This window comes from Corvus hawaiiensis, chromosome 4 (genome assembly GCF_020740725.1).
Source record: "Corvus hawaiiensis isolate bCorHaw1 chromosome 4, bCorHaw1.pri.cur, whole genome shotgun sequence".
Lineage (NCBI taxonomy): Eukaryota > Metazoa > Chordata > Aves > Passeriformes > Corvidae > Corvus > Corvus hawaiiensis.
Window position 1 is genome coordinate 15,976,597 of NC_063216.1, and position 18,820 is coordinate 15,995,416.

General features: G+C 44.3%; 1 long non-coding RNA gene across 1 annotated transcript in view; it reads left to right on the top strand.

The window, feature by feature from the left end:
* The first annotated feature begins 15,281 nt into the window (after positions 1–15,281).
* LOC125325030 overlaps positions 15,282–18,820 on the top strand; it is a 35,047-nt gene continuing 31,508 nt past the window's right edge. The window contains exon 1 of the long non-coding RNA XR_007203184.1: positions 15,282–15,563. This is a non-coding gene — a long non-coding RNA (uncharacterized LOC125325030). The remainder of the gene's footprint in view (positions 15,564–18,820) is intronic.

Sequence of the window (18,820 nt, forward strand, 5' to 3'; positions counted from 1 at the left end):
ATTTTTGACCATGTGGCCATTCAGAACATTCAGATACCACAGAAGCTGCCAATTTTGAACATTCAGATACCACAGAAGCTGCCAATTTTGCAATAACACAAACGTGCTTGAAGCATTTGAAAGCTGTTATCATATATATATATATATATATATCTATCTGTATATATTTCATTGATATTAGTGAATTAATCAAGTCATTTCCATAAAACACTTTTCTAAACAAGCTGTTTTCAGCACTTTCCTTCTGCAGTCAGAAATTCCTCAAAGAATCATAAAATGGTTTGGGTTGGAAGGGACCTTGGAGATCATCTTGTTCCAAACCCTTGCCATGGGAAGGGACACCTTCCACATTTCAGGTTGCTCAAGGTTCCATGCTGGCTCTTCCAGGTTAGTTTCCTCCAAAAATTCTCCTGTACTCGTGCTGTGAGACCCCATCCTCACCATGAATGAAGGGACAGTGGAAAAAAGACACAATGAGGACATTACCTTCAACTAAGAGCAGAAATGAAGCAAGTAAAATAAAGTCAGTAAAGGTACTCATCCAGGAATCTATCTCAATGAGATCAATTCCATCTTTTCTTTCATGAACCTGAGTTTCTGATATAATAATTTTCAATGCTAAAAGGTGAAGGGGATACCACGCTTGGGCAAAAATAGATTTCTTAAAACTAAAAAAGAAATAAATATAAAAGGATGTTATTTTTAGGAACAGACTATGCTTGTCATTCGTCAGTTCAAAGGAATATTTAAAATGAGAAGTTGAGTTTCCATTCAAAGCCATCCTCTTTGAAGCAGGATAAAGGCCTGACCTTCCATCCTTCAAACAACTGCAAGATTTTCTCCTCCTGAGTTACAGCCTTGTCCTCCCAGCCACCTACAAGCAGCAGCCTCCCCCAGATACAGGCAGATTATGGCTCTGTAAAGTGACCCAAGTTGAAACTAAGGAGGGAAACAGGTGCCAGGTGGCCAGCACAGACTGGCACAGAACTGCCTGGGTCTCTCGAGCTGTTCCTCACCTCTAAATTTACCAGCTCTCAGTGTAGCCAGGGAGAAAAAGGAAACAAAAGGCAGTGGTGCAGGTGTGGGAAATCCTGCAGGCAAGATCAAAATCTAACTGCATGCTAAGTGTACAGACAATATTAATGTGTGTTACATTTAATTAATCAGAGAATTAGCAAGCCCTAGTTGAACACTGGTTCCTTTCTGGTGGATAATTACAGGCTGCTTCTCAGCTTGACACAGTGCCAGATATATTTTTTTGCCTATCACTTGCAGTAGTTAATCCAATTTTCATCCGCTTGAGAGTGCTTAACTGCATATCCTCCAGAGTTGCAGAAAGGAAAATTGTGTGAGTGCTGTGCAAAACATTCTATCTTGGATGTAAGGCATGGACAACTCGGTATCTTTTGCTGCTATTTTATATTATTTTATCTTTTTTAAATGGACAAAAGAATACCCAGCCTGGTGGACAGTCAGAATGATCTTAGGTTTTGGATTTTCCAGAAGCTTAAGACTTAACACCCTTCTATAAAGCTCATCTCTGTGGGACACGGTGCTTTTTATCAGCTCATTTTGCCTTTCAGGAGCTCATTCAGCCTTTTCTAAAAAGGTTTGTTTTAAAAGTCTTCAGTGTTTACATCTTACTGCTAGTGAAGTGGAGGGGAGGTCCCCAAGTGATACTCCCACTTTTGGGTCAATTTTTCACTTGTTCTCTGGCAGTAGTGACCTTTACCTAGGAGAGGGTCGTGCTCACAAATAACAAATTCCTTGCATGAATTTACAGCCAAGAAGCTTTTGGGATTACTGAAAAAGAAAATAAGGTTTTTTTCCCCTGTAGGAAATTGTAGGTACAAGAATATGGTGTAGTCCTGGGTGCAAGAATCCCAGCCAGCTCCAAATGGAAGCACACAAATATTGGGAACAACAAACAATTTCATCTCAGTGCTTATTTGGGAACAGCAGAGGGAAAGAAGCTGAGGCAGAGGCTCAAACTCTGTTAGGAAAGAACAGGAAAGCCCTCTAGTATCAGTCACATTTTGCACTGGAGCACAAGCAGTGTGCTTCTTTAATGCAATAAGAATATATTTCCCCTAGCTCCAGTGGCTAGAGAGGAGCCCATAGCATGACAGAATCAGCCTGTGATCTGACTTTCCCGTTTTCCCTCTGGTAATGTGAAAAATGGCATATGGTGCTTGGGCTGCTCTGTGTGTTTTGGATGTTCTTTTCCTCTGGAGGGGAGAATTATTCTCCAAAATGATTAGACAGCCCCAGAGTGATCACTGCCCATTGAGGAGTCTGTGGATGGACATATTTTCCTCATGGCTCTGATACGACAGGGAACGCCCTGCTCCCTGAAGACACTCCTGCTGCTCTTGAGCACCAGCATTGATGTCACTGATGTCCCAGGGGGCTCTAGATGGGTAGTGGGGGTTTTCAGCTGTTTCACAGGTAGGAAAGCTGAAAACGTGGGAGCCATCCACTGTCAGGGTGCATGCTCGCATTCAGGAAAGCCTTGTGAGAGAGATTCCAACTGTGTCTGCAGCTGGGCAGGGCTGACACCAGGCAGAACTTCTGATTCTGAAAATGTGCTGCCTGGAGGCCAGGAAACACAGTGAGGTCCATGTCACCTTCAGTTCTCTGGAGATTTAATGCATTAAATATTTGCCAGCCTCCTGGTACAGACAGTTCATGAACACATGCAGGACTGCTGAAAAAGCTGCACTGCCCCTGGGTCCTGTTCCTATTCCAACACATAAATTGTTAATTCCCCCTTTGTCCCTGAATGTCTTTTCATTTGTTTTCATGACACAGCTTTGGTGACTACTGCCTAACCTTTCAGCCTTGGCCCATCCCTGTTGATGGTTGAGTCACTAAATTTCCACTGTCTGTGTGACACAACTAAACAAAGAATCTCTTCTAAAGGAGTCTTTCTCCAGGGCTCCTGTTGTGCTCTGTGGTTTACATCTGAGACATTGGCACGGGCAGCACAGGCTCACACCTTGCTGTTATGAGAAGTGAGGAGAATCACCTGAGGATCATTTCCCTCGCCTCCATACAAACAAATCCTGCTGCCCGGAGATATTCTGGGCTGTTGGAAAAATCCTCATGGGTCTGTCGGATTTGTCACGAGTCCTGTGGGAAACCTGTGCCTTTCTGTAAGGACAGCAGGGAGTTGTAGTAACTGCTGGACTCTGCCCAGCAGGCTGCTGCTCCCTGAGAGCTCAGGGAGGGTTTCCCAGGGCTGTGTGATCAGGCGCATCCCAGAGTCCATTTGGGACAGCCCCGCGGTCTGGCTCTGGCAGCCAGCAGCCTTACAGCGCAGGGGTGGTAAAGAAGGCAGAGAAGGGTCTCTCATGAGGGTTTGGGATGGCTTTAATCACACCTCGTCCCCGCGATGTTCAGAGGTAGAGAGACAACAGGGTCTGGGTGCGGGGTGGTTTTGTCCCTGGGCAGGGTTGGGGTACAGGAGGCAATAGGGAGAAACTGAGGGAGTGGCCAAGGCTGGGGAGGGAACAGGGGGAACATACAGAGTCAGGGGGTTAACAGGCCACCACGAGGAGTGAGCTCAGCTCTGCTTGGAAAGTACAAATGGACAGAGATAAGTGCATAAGGCAACAGAATTGAGTTGTTGGTCTCTCCTTTTTGCCCAGCAGTACTTTAAATGGCATTTTTCAGTTTGGGTCAGCTGAGAGCTTCTTGGCAATGATGCCCTGAGCTGAATTTTAGGTGAGAAGTTACGGAATGGCTGCTTTTGCCACAGGAAGAGACAGAAGGGAAGATGAGGAATGTGGGACAGAGCAAAAAGGAGAAAAGCCTTGGAAAATTGGGGATTTGAGAGACCTAACACAACATGGGATGTGAAATATATGGGAATGGTGAGCATTGTTTCTCTATGGGGCCAATTGTCCTGCAGCAAATCCAGCTTTGCAGCAGAGATGGAAGGAGGAATTTTAATGATTGCCCAAAAATCTCCTTAGGAAACAGCGTAGGCATCTAAATATTTTTATACACTTATCAGTCATTATCTCTAGGTGTTACTGTGGTCACAAAGTGACTGGACAAATATGACATCTATTTGGTCCACAGATGTCTTAACCCAAGAGGCAAGAGTTGGGTTTTGGCAGACCCAAAGTAACAGGCTCTTTGTGTCTTCATGGCTGTGGGAGCCCACATGGGCAAAGGAAACAAAAAGAAAGTTGAGATTTGGGGAAATTTGAGAACCTGGCAATGAGAACTGGCACATCTGAAGGTGGGACTGGTCCTGATCTTCCGCCCATCTTGAGAGAAGCCTCAAAGCTGAGGTGTTTAAGTGTCAATCCCATTCTGCTACTGGCAACACAAAAACGATTCCTGGACATGTCTTAGACCTTCATTGCTGTTAATTGTGTGTTGAAACACCTACTGGTGAGTAGAGTCCCTTCACATGAAGTACTTCATGCCCTGTACTAGTTTAAGATTCCCTTTTTCCTGTTTGAGTGTGCATGACAAGTGGAACTCACTGCTTGAGGATGTTGCTGAGGGATATGAATGAAAAGTTAGGGGAAGAAAGAGAAGCACCACATTGAACTGGCCGAGGTTTTTTCTGACTGGTGCATCACTGGTAGAATTTTTAGCTTAGCTACAGGACAGAACATAACCATTCTTCATGGCAGTTGGAACTATGCTACATCAGTCAGTGCAAAAGACCAGTGTGAGGAGGAAAGCTTGCAAACATGCAAGCCTCTTCTTCTGTTTCAAGGTAAAACTCATCCAAATATCTCAGATGCCAAACTTTGAATAGGTTTATGTTTCATAATCTAAAATGTAACAAGGGTAAAACAAGGGTAAGTTTATGGTAATACCCATGTCCTCTCTCAGCTGCCACCTCAACGTGCTGGTTAAGTATGTTTAACCTAAATACATGAATTTGTGCTGGGGGTGATAAGCTGTCTGGAAACAAAATCCACAAGCAGGGCTAGAAGTTAGGTAGAACCTATTTTTTTACTGTAAATGCAAAACATATCTGTGTGTGAGACAGAGGGATTGGCTGGGACTAGGAGACAGGCAGTGATCTCAGAATACTGAGATCAGAGCACTGTTCAGCAGAATGAACTACTCCTCTGAAGCCTTTTTCTGTGTCCTGTGACAGAAGGGTGCGTTTGGGTATGGTCACTTCACAGTGCTACCCCCAGAGAGGCAGAACCTTGTCTGCAGCAGGATCAGCCCAGTGCTAGCAGGAGACACGGGCAGCCTTGTTCATCACCACTCTGCCGAGTAACCTTGTGGCCTCATCCTCATCACCCCATGTCATTCCCTTACCCCGGCTCGTGCTTTATCCCCTGGCCCTTTGTTCTGTCTGTAATTAGTGTGGCAGCCTCTCAGGGCACTGACCACATCCCCTTATCTCTGTGGAGGCTTTTGTGACCTTAGCAGAAATGAACGGGAGACAACGACCTCTCTCATATCACTGCTTTGGATGATTCTGATGATGGCTCCCTTCTCATCTAGAGCACATTTAATCACGTAATACATAGACTTCCATCTGGTTTGCATATCCTGGAAAAACTGCTGAAATGGAATGGTTTTATACTCAGCTGCATTCCATGCAAAGGTTTTGCAAACTTTGGTAGACTGATTAAACTGGATCTCTCCCCTCTCCCTACCTCCATTCTGGTGAGATCCAGTGCAATTTGCCTTGGATGAAACCAATAAACTTCAACACTGACTTCTTTATACTAAAGAAAAGTCGAGCCCAGCAGAGAGGCATGGGAGGTGAAGGTTTTATTCCTGGTCTGATCTCCTCTGTGACCTTGAGGAAGCTGCCTCGCTGCAGCAGCTCCCATCCTATCTATACATTTTGTATCCTGGCTGTTGAGGCTGGAAGTGCTTTTTGGGGGGAGGATTGTTTCTACATGCTTATGAACTGGCTCACAAGCTGTGATCCTGATGGGCATCTTAAGGCTCTTTTTTGACGCTCCTAAAATAAGATTTCCTGACAGGAGAAACAGCTTCTACTGACAAGAGAAGTAAGTTCTAATATAGATGTGGAAGTGAAGGGACAAGCAGAAAAAGAGCAAAGCTGTGAGGCAGAGCCTACTGGTTGCCATAAGAGGTCATTTGGCAAAAGGTATACAAGTTTCACAGTCTCTGCACAAACAATTCAGCTTGTAATTAGACACTGCATCAAAAAGAAATCTCTAAACAGCAAACACACACACAAAACCTCAAACCAAAATGCCCCCTTTTTTTGGTAAACAGCTTTCTTTTCTTTTGTACTGTACTGGTGAAATGAATGTATTGGTCAGTGCCACTAAAAAATCTAACTAGACATTGGCAAATTTTATTTTTTCAGACATTTCTGTCACACACAGCAGCTATAGTTGGGATGGAGGAGGTTAAAGTTCTCAGAAGACTGTATTATTTTATCAGATTTCTCAAGGTTCTTTTAATGCTTGGATCTGGCAGCTGATTGCAAAGGCAAAAATTAGTAGGGACCTGCACTCCTAATAGGATCTGCACCAGTTACAAGCCTGGGGCCTCAGGGCAGAGCTATCAGCCAAGCCTGCTTAAACAGAGGTGGAGATCCCACTGCCTAACAGCCGTGCAGCCAGAAAACATCTGTATTTTCAACTGAGCATCTAAAGCTGGTTGCCTGCCTTTTCAGAAACAGCCCCTAATCCTATTTATGACCCCATGACTGACAGGCATCTGCATTCCAGACAAAGCACAGAAGAGTTCTCAATTACAGGAAATATGTAGAAAGTTGCAGCAGGTTATTTGCCCATTAGACTTCCCCCTCAGTGACTGTGGGAGTGCAAGGCATGTTGGTAAACCCTCCTGCTGCCCATCATTTGTCTGTCATAATGTGATCAGCCATTCATTCCTAATGAAAAGCTAATGCCTCGAGAGGATCCAAAGGTTGGAGTTCAGCATGGCTTCTTAGGAAGATAAAAGGGGCAGAGCTAATTCTGAACGGATGTCATTTGTGTTTCCATGTGGCTGTGCCTGCTTTCATCTTTTTTTTTAAACCTGTCCAGAGCCGCAGCCCTTCTCAGTGTTAAAGGATTTTAGTGTCACTGAGTTGCCTGATAAAGGGAAGCAGGAGTTTCTCATCTCTCTTGATGTCTTCTTTTGGGGATGGGGAGAGTTGGCTTCCAAAGGATCAGCTTGTGCCAGGCTCTGGCCTCAGCAGCCATGTAGCCATGGCCAGATCTATCCCAGTTCTGTTTTACATCATCCTATTCCCACTGCACGGGTGGGGAACTGTGATAGGAGGTGAAACACGACTGGGAAAAGTTCATCCACCTTGTCAGTGCTCTATCAGGAATTCACTCCCCTGTTTCCCAGTTTGGTGCTCTCATGACTGCTGCTTTTCACCCACTGAAGGCATGAGCAAGATGTAGTAATTTGGGGTGTTTCCACTACAATTTCTAGGGGAAAAATAATGAAGTTTTCTTCCCTGTGCTGGGAAGAACGAGACAGGCATGTTCCCCTTGCCTCAATGCACTGCCTGGCCAGGACTAAAAGAGGATTCATTATTGCCTCTTCCAGGTGACCAGAGGTTCATATTCAGCCTTTACAAGAAATTGCATTTTGATTGCTTTTACTTTTTCTATGCAACAGCAGATCACACCAGGGACAATTCTGTGATGCTGGTGATTCTGCTGTTCCCACTGGGGTGACCATTATTATGCTTAAAGTGTGCTGTTCTGGAATTTCATTGTAGACGGATCTTTGTGCATCCTCAGGCAAGAGTCTGCTCTGACTGCTTGATGCTGCAGCATAAACACAGGACGTTTCTGCTCCCTAGACAAGTACAGGAAGGAGGCTGGATAGTTCCTGTGTGGGAGCAATGGATAGTTCCCAAGAACAACCTGCACTTGCAAGATGCAGAGAATTTGGGATAAATTGGAGATCATCCCAACTGATGGCTGGATCCTCCATGTTCAGACATGGTTGACAGCTCAGTGGTGTTTTCAGTCCAAGTTGTTTGCCCATCCCAAAGTCTCACATCCAAAGGATCTGAGTTAATTCCAGGAAAACGTGTGCCCATTTCAGACATGAAAGACTGAAGGGAGGCATGACAGAGAGGAGCTGTGAGTGCATGTGTAAATAATAAGTGTCCCTTCTCTGCCCCCCGCCCAGCACCCACTGCTCTGGAAGACTCTGGACACCTTGACAAAATTTGACTCAAACAATCTTTTCTAACTGGTCAGCATGTCCTTAAGTAAACCTTAAAAGCACCACAGAATTAGGTAAGAGAGGAAAGAGCAAATCCTGACATCTCCTACATGTGCAATGCCTGGAGCAACACATGGAGGAGAATTAGGAAGAAACAAAAGCATCTTGAATTTCTCCTTGAAAGTGTTTGCCACAGCTGGGCTTTGGCAAGTGGTAATGGAGGTTATCAGCATCACAGGCCTCTGTAGATGAAATTATTTCTTTACTGGCTAATTGAATTTCTTTGAGCTTAGCAAACAATACAATAACAATACAATTAACTTTTAATAGAAGTCTCCAAATGATGCAATTCCATAATCCCTGAAATATTCAGGAAATTCAGGTGCAGCTCACCAAAGAGACTTAGCATCAGAAACTCTCAAAAATCTTGGCTTGAAAAGCAGGATAGGTGAAAGGATGAGAAGAGGAATTCAAATGCATTTTGCTGTTGGGAATCTGCTATGGTGTGTTTAGCACCCAGGGCATTTGACTTTAAAAACAATAATTAGATTCTCTGTTTCAGGAAGTATTCCCCAACTGTATCCCTTAGGTGCCCTGTGAAGGGCCAGGAGCTGAAATTCAGTGATCCTTGTTGGTCCCTTCAGACTCAGTGCATTTTATGATGCTGTGAAAAACGTTGTGACTCTCTGTAGCTCACATTATTTTATTAATAAGTGTTAAATAAATTACTGTTCTTCTGAATAGTTCTACAGAATTAAGAAGAGGAAGGCTGTTTTCCCTTCACTGCCTCCTCTCTTCGTTGCTCTGAGCCTATTGCATGTGGCCCTTTCTGTGGGATGCTTTTGGGGTGGGAAGAGGAGCAAGGAACAGGAGATGAGCAAGGAACCCTTGCCTGAAACTTGTATGTACTTCATGAGTTACTGGATGGAAACCAAAGCCCCCATGAATTGTTTTATTACCTGAATATGTTTGATTTTTGCCTCAGTGATGTCCTAAACAATGAGTTTCATAATTCAATGAAATGGTGCAGAAATGTTTAATTACTTTGCTGCCACCTTGAGTCTTTTCCATTTAATAAATCAAAGTTTTATGTTTGTGGATTGCCTTGTACCCTGGATTTTAGTTTGGACTCTGAGGTTTAAGACGCTACCACTGAACAGAAGAGAAGCATTGTGTACTCCAGAAGTTTACAGACTGTCTGGCTGTTCCTTTGATGCCTTTCCTAAGGCTGTTTCCAGCTCATTTGGGATGTGGAATTGCAAAGGTTGTCCCTCAGTGTGCCTGGGGCTATTTGGTGACACTGGTAGATGATGTGACCTTGGTAAATCAGATGTGCCCAAAAATATAGTAGGGGCAAATAAATTAAAGCGGCTCATGGAGTACATCTGCTTGTCCATGGTCGGTTAAAACAGCTCGATGTGGCATGAAACCTAAGTAAAATTAAATTCCTTCTTGTCTCTTGACCTGAACATATCAGAGCTTCAGATAACTATATATGGGAGATGGAAAAAATTCATTGCCTATAACAAATATTGTTTACAAAATTTTCTAAATCGGGCTGTTTTCCATTGCCAAATATAGACTCTTAAATGAAGCTGGAAAGCCAAGAGCCCTGCAGAACTTCCTTTACCATCTCTGAAGGCAGGAACTGTCACGGCAACCTCTTCCTTGGCTTGCAGCTTCACCTCTACCTTACCAAAGCCAGGGAGAGTTTTTCCATTGACTTCCAAGTTGCCTGGAACTGTCCTGGTCATCCAAGATGTGCACACTCATTTTTTTCTTTTCAGCCCAAAATATTATTTGTGACTCCCAAAAGGCAGAAAGCAGAGGATATTAAGCAGAGCTCTGATTGAAAACCTTGACAAAGTAACTTCACCTTAAAACTGAAGCATCTATGGATCCTTAGGACCTCTGTTGTTTTTGGAATGATTTGGGCAGTTCTGAGCGTGATGAGGAGGAGCTGAACGCTCAGTGTCTGTGCTGAACAAATAAATCTGCCCCCAATGATGTTACAGAGGAGTCATTCCAATTTCACTGTTAATATCCAACAAAACAGTGTCATGCCTTGGAAACAGAGGCATCCAAAAGCAATGGTCATGTGTGATTATTGTCATGATTGTTTTAGAAATCCCCCAGAGAATGGGGAAAAGGATTCAAACTGGAGTGCTGAAAGTTGGAATAGGCAAAGTGGGAAAGCATCTTCTGTTCTGATAAGTGTGCACATGTTGGGGAGGCAGAAACATGGCCTTTCTGAGGGGTGGTGATCCTGAGCTGGCTCCCTGCCCTTTCCCATGAAATGCCAGGCATATTTAAGTTTATATAAATAAATAAACAAATTCCAGGTGAACTCCTAGTCCCCCTTGCAATAAATGTCAAGCTTCCATGGATTTCCATCTTTAAAGAGAGCATAAATCCTTTTGTCTCATATTTGGAAAAAAAAAAAAATCCTTACCATAGAGATGAACAAGACTAAGGCAGAGAGGGGAAATAAAACAGACACAAAATTTTAACTTAAAAAGAAGTAGAACTAATTTCACACATCTCCATTTCATAGAAAGGTATAATACTTCAGAAAATAAGGAAATTGCTATTTATTGGCCACTTTTTATAAGAAAACTTCTTCCACTCATTATGGGTCTGTAGGATTCCTCCCAAAGTTATGCATTTAATTTTGGAGAGAGACTCTTGACAAGGGCCTGGAGTGACAGGACAAGGGAGGATGGCTTCATACTGACAGAGAGTGGGTTTAGATTAATAAGAGGAAGAAATTCTTCCCTTTGAGGGTGCTGAGGCCCTGGCACAGGTTGCCCAGAGAAGCTGTGGCTGCCCCATCCCTGGAAATGTTCATGGCCATGTTGGATGGGGCTCTGAGCAACCTGGGATAGAGGAAGGTGCCCCTGCCCATGGCACAGGGTTGGAACAAGATGATCGTTAAGGCCCCATCCAACCCAAACCATTCTGTGATTCTGTGATGATTCTATATGACTTTTATGGATCAACATGAGAAACCCTTTTGCAGAAATTCCATCTCTAGTAGCAAATGAGGGGTTTAACTCTACCAGATATCCAGATATCATTTCAAACCTGTGAGTGGTGTTGCCTCACATTGGTTTTGCACTGTGAGAAGCTAAACACTTGCCTAAGTCTTCTTATAAGTAGAGCCTTAGAATCGTTGGTTCAAATGACTCTTGTTTTTTTCCACTTCTGTTCTTGAAATCATACCTTAGTGTTGAGTTAGATAGAATACATGGCTCTGACCCCAGTCCATTTAGGTAATAATGAAAATATTCTAGGGTATATTTTTTGTTGTTGTTGCACGTGCCTTTCCTAATTTATTTAAAACATATGAGAGATAAAATGTTTGAGTCACTCTAAAACAGGGACTATTTGTCAAACAAGACCTGACAGCAGGAAGGCTGCTGCCAAATTGGCAACTGGTGTCCAGGCTTCAGCTGGACTTGAATTTTCCTAATTGCATGTGTTGCTGGCAGCTGACAAACAAGAACATATCCAGCCATGTATCAGTTCTGTGCCATTCATTAATTTTCTCCCATGAGCCAGTGTGTGTCCCCAGAGACTTCCCCCTTCAATCAGATCATTGCCCTCTAAGGGATGGATTTAAAATGCAACTATCTGGGAACTTTGATGTATGCCCTTGAAGGAAAACTCCTTCTTGTGGAATGAAATGCTAGAGACTGATGTTTTCTTGTCCCTCAGCCTCTTTCCTCCTCCAATCAAACATCGGGTATAGAAGGCAAGTGGGCAAACTGCTTGTGGGGAGCTGCTGCTTCTCCACTGGGTGCTTTTTCCCAGGAAAAATGCACAGCATGCATAGATGTGGGGCTCTGAGGTCAGCCCTGCAGATCTAAGAGCAAGGCTTTCCATTTGGTCTTTGCATCTGGGCTGGGTTCTTGCTAAAGCACTTGGCCTGTGGATGAGCAGCCAATCCACGATGCCCTGCAGTGCAGGAGGCAGCCGGGAGTCTCTCCTGCACAGAGCTTGGAATTACCAAGTTTGTCAGGACAAGTGGCCAGGGCAGAATGGACGCTGCCTTATCTAACTGATTGCACTTGGAATGGCTTCATGCTTCACAGTGCTTTACAGATGCTTTTTGAGGGAGTTTAAGCAAAAGACAGCTACCAGAGGATAAGCTGTTTCTGAAGACATTTGGCTCTTGCAGCAAATTCACTTGCCAAAGAAAACTCTGTATTCCGTTTCTGTGAGAACCCCTGGAAACATTTCTCCTGCTGTTGTCTGCTCCTCTCTGCTTTCTCAAGCAAGTGACTATTGTCTTCATTAGACAGGAAATCTCTTCCTTAGCCTCTTTTTTTTCTCCATCAGGGCTGCTTCTTTTGCCTCCTTGCTTTTCCTTTTGCAAATATTACAGGTTTCTGCTGCCAGCTACTTTATCTCCTTCCTTATCGTGCTGCTTTTCAGCCAACAGCCTTTCCAGAAACCTTTTTTACCTCTGGAAATCGGTGAAGAGACAATTTCACATCATCTAAAACAGTGACCAGACAACTGTATGCTAAAGAGCACTTCCATTGTGTGCAGAGCCTTGTTGGACGCACCCCTGGCTCCAGGAATTTGCACACCGGGCATCATTAGGTATGTGCCACCTAATGTGGCATATGACAGCATTTGATACAGGAAAAAAGATGAATTTTTAAGCTCCAGTACAATAAAAACCCCAAATTCTTATGTCTACACATATTCAAGGGAGCACAAATCCAGCTTTTACACAATTAAACTGAACTTTAAAGCAAGCTATAAGGGGATTTGTTCTATCAAAGCATGGAATAATCTTAATCTGCCCTCATGTCTAGGGACACACACACACACTGTGAGCTGCTTCATGTTAAAGTAATGAAGAAAACTATTTTAAAACTTTTCCCCTTTCCAGCCAGTAAATCTTTTGGTACCTAATTTTTTAAGGAGTGTGTCTGTGGAAAGGACAGTCTGGCTCAGAAAGCAAAAGGTTTCAAACTTTCTGAAGTGCCTTATCCCTGTTTATCTGCTACCTCACCCAGAGATATTTAAAACAATCATTGGAACATTTCCTGCCTGATTTTCTTATCCCTGCATGGTAAATTCTTCCCACCTGTACTAATGCCTTAAAAGGAACATTTGTTTTAACGGCAGGGTATAAAGAAGTCCCCTTAAGTGGTTGCCTTTGAATTTCTATTATTAAGAAGCCTTGAGATGATAAACTTCGCCCCATTAATTGATTGCAGAATCCACAAATGCTTACCCTCTTGGTAATATTTGAAATGCATAATATGAAATTCAAAATTCAGGTTCCAGCTGCCATGTGTTCGACATCCATCACTCCACCTGATTTTCCTCATGGCTCTTCTTGGGTGTAGGACGCAGACCACAGATCCCCTCTAATCTCACTCCAACATTACTGCTTCTCCAGTGTGAACATAGCATAAGGAAAATCAGATTCAGGTCTAGATATACATTAAGAATTCAATTTTAAGTTACATCTGGCAAGCTTTCATGGCATGTCAATAGCATGTAATAAGTCATGCTAATGACACATTGTAAAAAAGCTACAACCCACACAAAACACGGAGTGGGAACTACTTCCACTAAGCAGAGAGAACTGGGGTCTGGTGTCACCCTCACTGAGATGACTGGCACAGAACAAATTAGTGCTGTAAGTAGGAGCAGAATGAGTCTCATGACATTTTCAGGACATTTCAATTAGTGGGGAAAAAAACCCACCACGTTTCCTGAAACATCCTGCAGCAAATGAAACCTGTGGGGCAATTCCTCTGGTGCTAAGATGTTTGAGAGGGTCACAGCCCCCTGTGTCTGGAGGCAATCAAAGATGAGTGGTTTATGGGTTGTGTGCAAGCCTGAGTTATTGCATATACAGGGGTTTATTTGGTGATATGAATTTAATGAAGTTTTACAAAGTAAAATATCTCCAGTATTGACCCTAATGTTGATTTCATGTTTGTGAAAACACAAGCAGAGCATAGAGTAAACTCAGTGTCAGGAGGAAAATGACAGCATTGGGAAAACAGCTAAGATTAGCTTCTAATCACAGGAGAAAATATGAAAAAAACCCCCTAGGGTTTCAATTCTTTCAGCATTTAACTAGTTATATGATTCAATATGAGTAAATAAATCCCATCAGCAACACCATATCTTCATCTTTCTTCAGGAGGATTAGAACAAGACAGTCTTTAGGGTCCCTTCCAACCCAAACCACTCCCTGATTTTATGATTCTATGAGTCTGTGAGTCTGTGATTCTATGATTCTTTGATACTGTGATTCTGTGATTCTATGAGTCTATGAGTCTATGATTCTGTGATTCTATGATTCTATGATTCTATGACTCTGTGACATAGAAGAGCTACTTCAGAGCAAGCCTGAGCCCAAATGCATTACCTATTCGTATCCCGTAACTGCAGAAATCCCCTCCCGACTGTCCCAAAGTCATGATGCCACCTCTCATGACTGAAAAGGATCATCATATGTGTTGTTTTGGGGGCCTTTGTGGTGGACAAAGGTCTGGGGACACCACAGAGGCTCCAGCTGTCCTATGCACCCACACTGTGACAATCTTGGGCAGCAAAGCTAAGGGGAAGCTCTCTTTTGAAACCCTCTGATATTGATTTGGTGTCTTCAAAGTCTCCTGTGCCCTGTCATTGGGGTGTTTCTGCTCTCACTGCAAAATATTTGACACTCTGTGATTCAGTTATAGAGGAGAGGGGAGCTGTAAATCCATACTTTGGGTTATTTTTGCTTGTTTTGAGCAGTCCAAAGTGCTTTGGAATTGTTTCATTTAGATGGGCACCTATTGTGGGTATTATGCTGAACAAACAAAATAGAAATATCAGAGTGAATACATGAGCAATGTTTCTTGCAACAATTTGAGATTTTTTTAGGGCACATTTTGATTCTTTTCTTTCCTTTCTGGGCTTGTAGAATGTATGCTTCAGTGGTCAGACTAACTCACCAGTGATGGTACCTCGCTCGTTCTGTGATGGAGCTGTCACAAGCACTCTGCAGGAGCATCCCCTCCCTGGGTAACTCTGTGCACCTCAGGAAATCAAGTCCTGCAGGCTTGTGCACGGCTGCACAGACTGAAGTCCACAGCAGTTCTCACATGCTTAGAGTTAAGGACATGCTTCAATATTTCCAGGAGCAGGGCCTGCCTTCTCCCAGTAGGGAATTGTGCTCTTCCAGAGGCTTTTGCCCCAGCGTGCTTGTGGAAATCTGTCCCTTTAAGTCTTGCAGAGCTGAACTGCTCCAGTCTTCCTGTAGCCATTTTGCAAATGCTGACTGCTGGGTGCCTGTTCTGGTTAGTACCTGTCCTGCTTTTCCACATGTCTCTTCTTCCACCTCTGCAGCTCACGTGTGATGATCCAAAAAGGCTCACACAGAGGTAAGTCTGGCTTTTCTTTTGTGTTTGATCATGGCGAAAATGCTGTAACACATCGTTTGTGGTATGAATGTTCACAGCTTTGAAAAATTGTCTCTGTTCTCTAGTACTGAAGAGCAGGGTCTGTTCCAGGATGCAGCACTTTGCCAGATTACACTGATTAAGCAGACTCCTGAAGGCTCCTTCTCTTGCAATCTGAAGGAATATTTCTATTTTTCTCTCTAGTTGAGGCAGTTTCACTGTCAGTTGTAAATGCTTAAAACAGGTGCCACACAGTTGCCCTGTTTATTGCGTAAATAAAGTTCATTTTGCAGTAGTCTTGGATTTGAAAATACAAGGCAGAGGTAGCAGCTGAAGGTAATAAGAGGTACAGTAGCTCAAGGAAATGAGATGTGTCAAACAGATGTCAATTTTCAGACCTCTGTCATGCACTGAGTCCCTAAACAGCAGCAGTGAATGTTGCCACCCTTGATACATCCCATATTATGTCAGCTAAAAATCTGGATGCCACTGAATGGTTTAAAACTAGTTCCTGAAGGGTAATATGGAATAATACTGTGATAATGAGGATACTGGAATAATAACTTTGGAATAATAAAGAATAGTATTTGCAAGAAAAGGAAGTAAATTTGGAAGCCTGATTTCCATCACAAACCAAAACTTTTAATTGAAAGAGCTGACAGGCTTGCCTACAAATTAAAGTAACAGCAGGGGATCTACACAGTCTTTTTCTGTGAATGTAGTTAGCCTGCAGGAAATTCATAAGTAAGCTCAGGAATCTACCCTTTTCTTCCGGAATGCCAACAGCTTATCCCAGGGAAAAATGTGAGTAGTGGCTATTGCGTCATGAAGCAGTCAGTTGTTACACTGCGAGATGACAGTCTTTTTCTGCTTTGTGCTTCTTCCAGGCTTTGCAGGGGATTTAGGAAGAGCTGTTAAAACTGTAAGGCAGGAAACTGCAGAAGTTGTCCCTGTTCTGCATTTTTCATGTACCACAGTCTGAAAAAAAAATCTAAACACTGCAATAGTGAGGAATGCTGAGCTGGCAGAAAGTAGAGTGCAGGGATGCAGACAGAATCAGTGCCTGTGTCCTGTGCTGCTACAAAATGTGGTGCTTGGGAAGTACTGAGAGTGTTTTCAGCTCCTGAGCCTGGATCTTGTGACCTGTGATTCTTCTGTGGTGGTTTGAGTGTTTGCAGAGATCACTCTCAAGCAAAGGTGCTGCTGACAGATGAATATTTAGCCCCTTGCAACAGCTGTAGTGACATCTTGACTGCCTTGTGTGAGTTGTGCTTCTGAACTGACGTGCACGAGAGCTCTGCAATCCTGAACTGCAGCACAGTTCAGTCTGTGCTCTGCCCTGGGTCAGCCACTACTCAAACACAGTCCCGGAATCCCAGGATGGGTCAGGCTGGAAGGGACCACAGTGGCTCATCTGGTCCCACCTCCCTGCTCCAGCAGGACCATCCCAGAGCACACAGCACAGGATTGTGTCCAGAGGGGTCTGGAATATCCCCAGTGAGGAGACTCCACACCCTCTCTGGTCTCTGTTCAGGGCTCAGCCACTGCCCAGGGAAGAAGTTCTGCCTCCTGTCCAGGTGGAATTTCCTGGGCATCAGTCCCTGCCCGTTCCTCTGGTGCCATGGCTGGGCCCCCCGGAGCAGAGCCTGGGCCCTGCTCGGAGCCCTCCCTGCACACAGGGACACCCAGGGCTGAGGGCCCCTCTCAGCTGGGGCTCCTCTCCAGGCTGGACAGCCCCAGCTCCCTCAGCCTTTCCCTGTCAGGGATGCTCCAGGCCCTAAATCATCTCCTCAGCCTCTGCTGGCCCCGCTCCAGGAGCTCCCTGTCCCTCCTGTCCTGAGGAGCCCAGGACTGGACACAGCACTGCAGCTGTGCCTCCCAGGGCTGGGCAGAGGGGCAGGATCCCTCCCTGACCTGCTGGCAATGATCTTCCCAATGCACCCCAGGACACCACTGACCTTCTTGGCCCCCGGGGCACTGCTGGCTCATGGACAGTCACAGCAATCTTAAATGGTGGGCCCACGGTGGGTGGGTTTTCTTCTTGGAGCAGTGGAAGTGGTTCAGCTGGACACTGGGGCAGAATGGGAGTGCTCATCCCTGCAGGATCTGACATGCCCCTGGGTTTTGTGAATCGTTTCAAACCCCATCAGCAATGGAGGCTGCTTTCTCAGCCTCATGCTTTTGGTGCAGGTGCCTGCCGTAGGAAGATTTTGGACTCGCAGCCCAAATGTTGCCTTTATAGGCAGTAGAAGGCATTGTCTGGTGCAGAAGAAACGCCTGTTTCCAAGTGCATGCAAACGTGTTTTGATGTGCTGCCTTCCTACTCCTTGGCTTGTGTTATGGGAACAACATCAATATAGTGGGAAATCCTTTTAAAACGTCTAATATTTCATTGCGACTTTGAAGACTGCTGCCCTGGCCTGTGCGACAGAGCTGTGCTGCCATCTCAGAGGAATGTGACCCTGCCTTTCTCCACACGTAGCCTCCCTGGCTGAGGGCCTGTTCTGATCAAGCAGACGCTGTCTTTCCATTCAACCACCTTTCACTCAACCATTGAAGAGAACTTTGTTCTGCCTTGCTGTCCAGCTGTTATTTTACAGCTCTGTGTTCCCAGATTAAGGAACTGGTTATATTTTTAACTCCCAAAATGTCTTTCCCATTAGCGCTTTCCCACTTGATCTGCGTGGGTGGCCTTCAGCTCCTCGGCCCCAACTAACGCTTAACCTTAGTCAGTCTTCCAGAGCTGGTTTATCCTGTCCCCTGCCCAGCCCAGGAATGGGTCATTGTCTTGCACCCAATTTGTCATCTCTATTGTAAACTGCACATTTGAGGATTGGCATTTTGTCCCCACTGCCAAATATCCAAAGAAGTTGTCTCTTCCCCCCTCCTCGCTCTCTCCCCTCCCTCATTTGAGGCTGTTTGCCCTGGGATTTCCATCTCTGTCCTGTGAACCCTTTCATTTTCGGTCAGTGTTGACAGCTTTAACTTCATTTTCAGAGTTCACACGTGTGCTGCAAGCACCTGGGACTTCCCCTTGACAGGACATCTGAATTTGAAATGCTAGGATGTGTAGGTACCATACTAGGTACAAGTCTTCCAGCCCATGGGAGGCTTCTGGAATTGCAGAGTCCATAAAAAAATAGTAAAACTCCCATGGAGTAAAATGGAAATCAATAACTATATAAATGTATATTTACCTGTGATGAGCAATTCTTTTTTTATTATTTTAAGGGAAAACT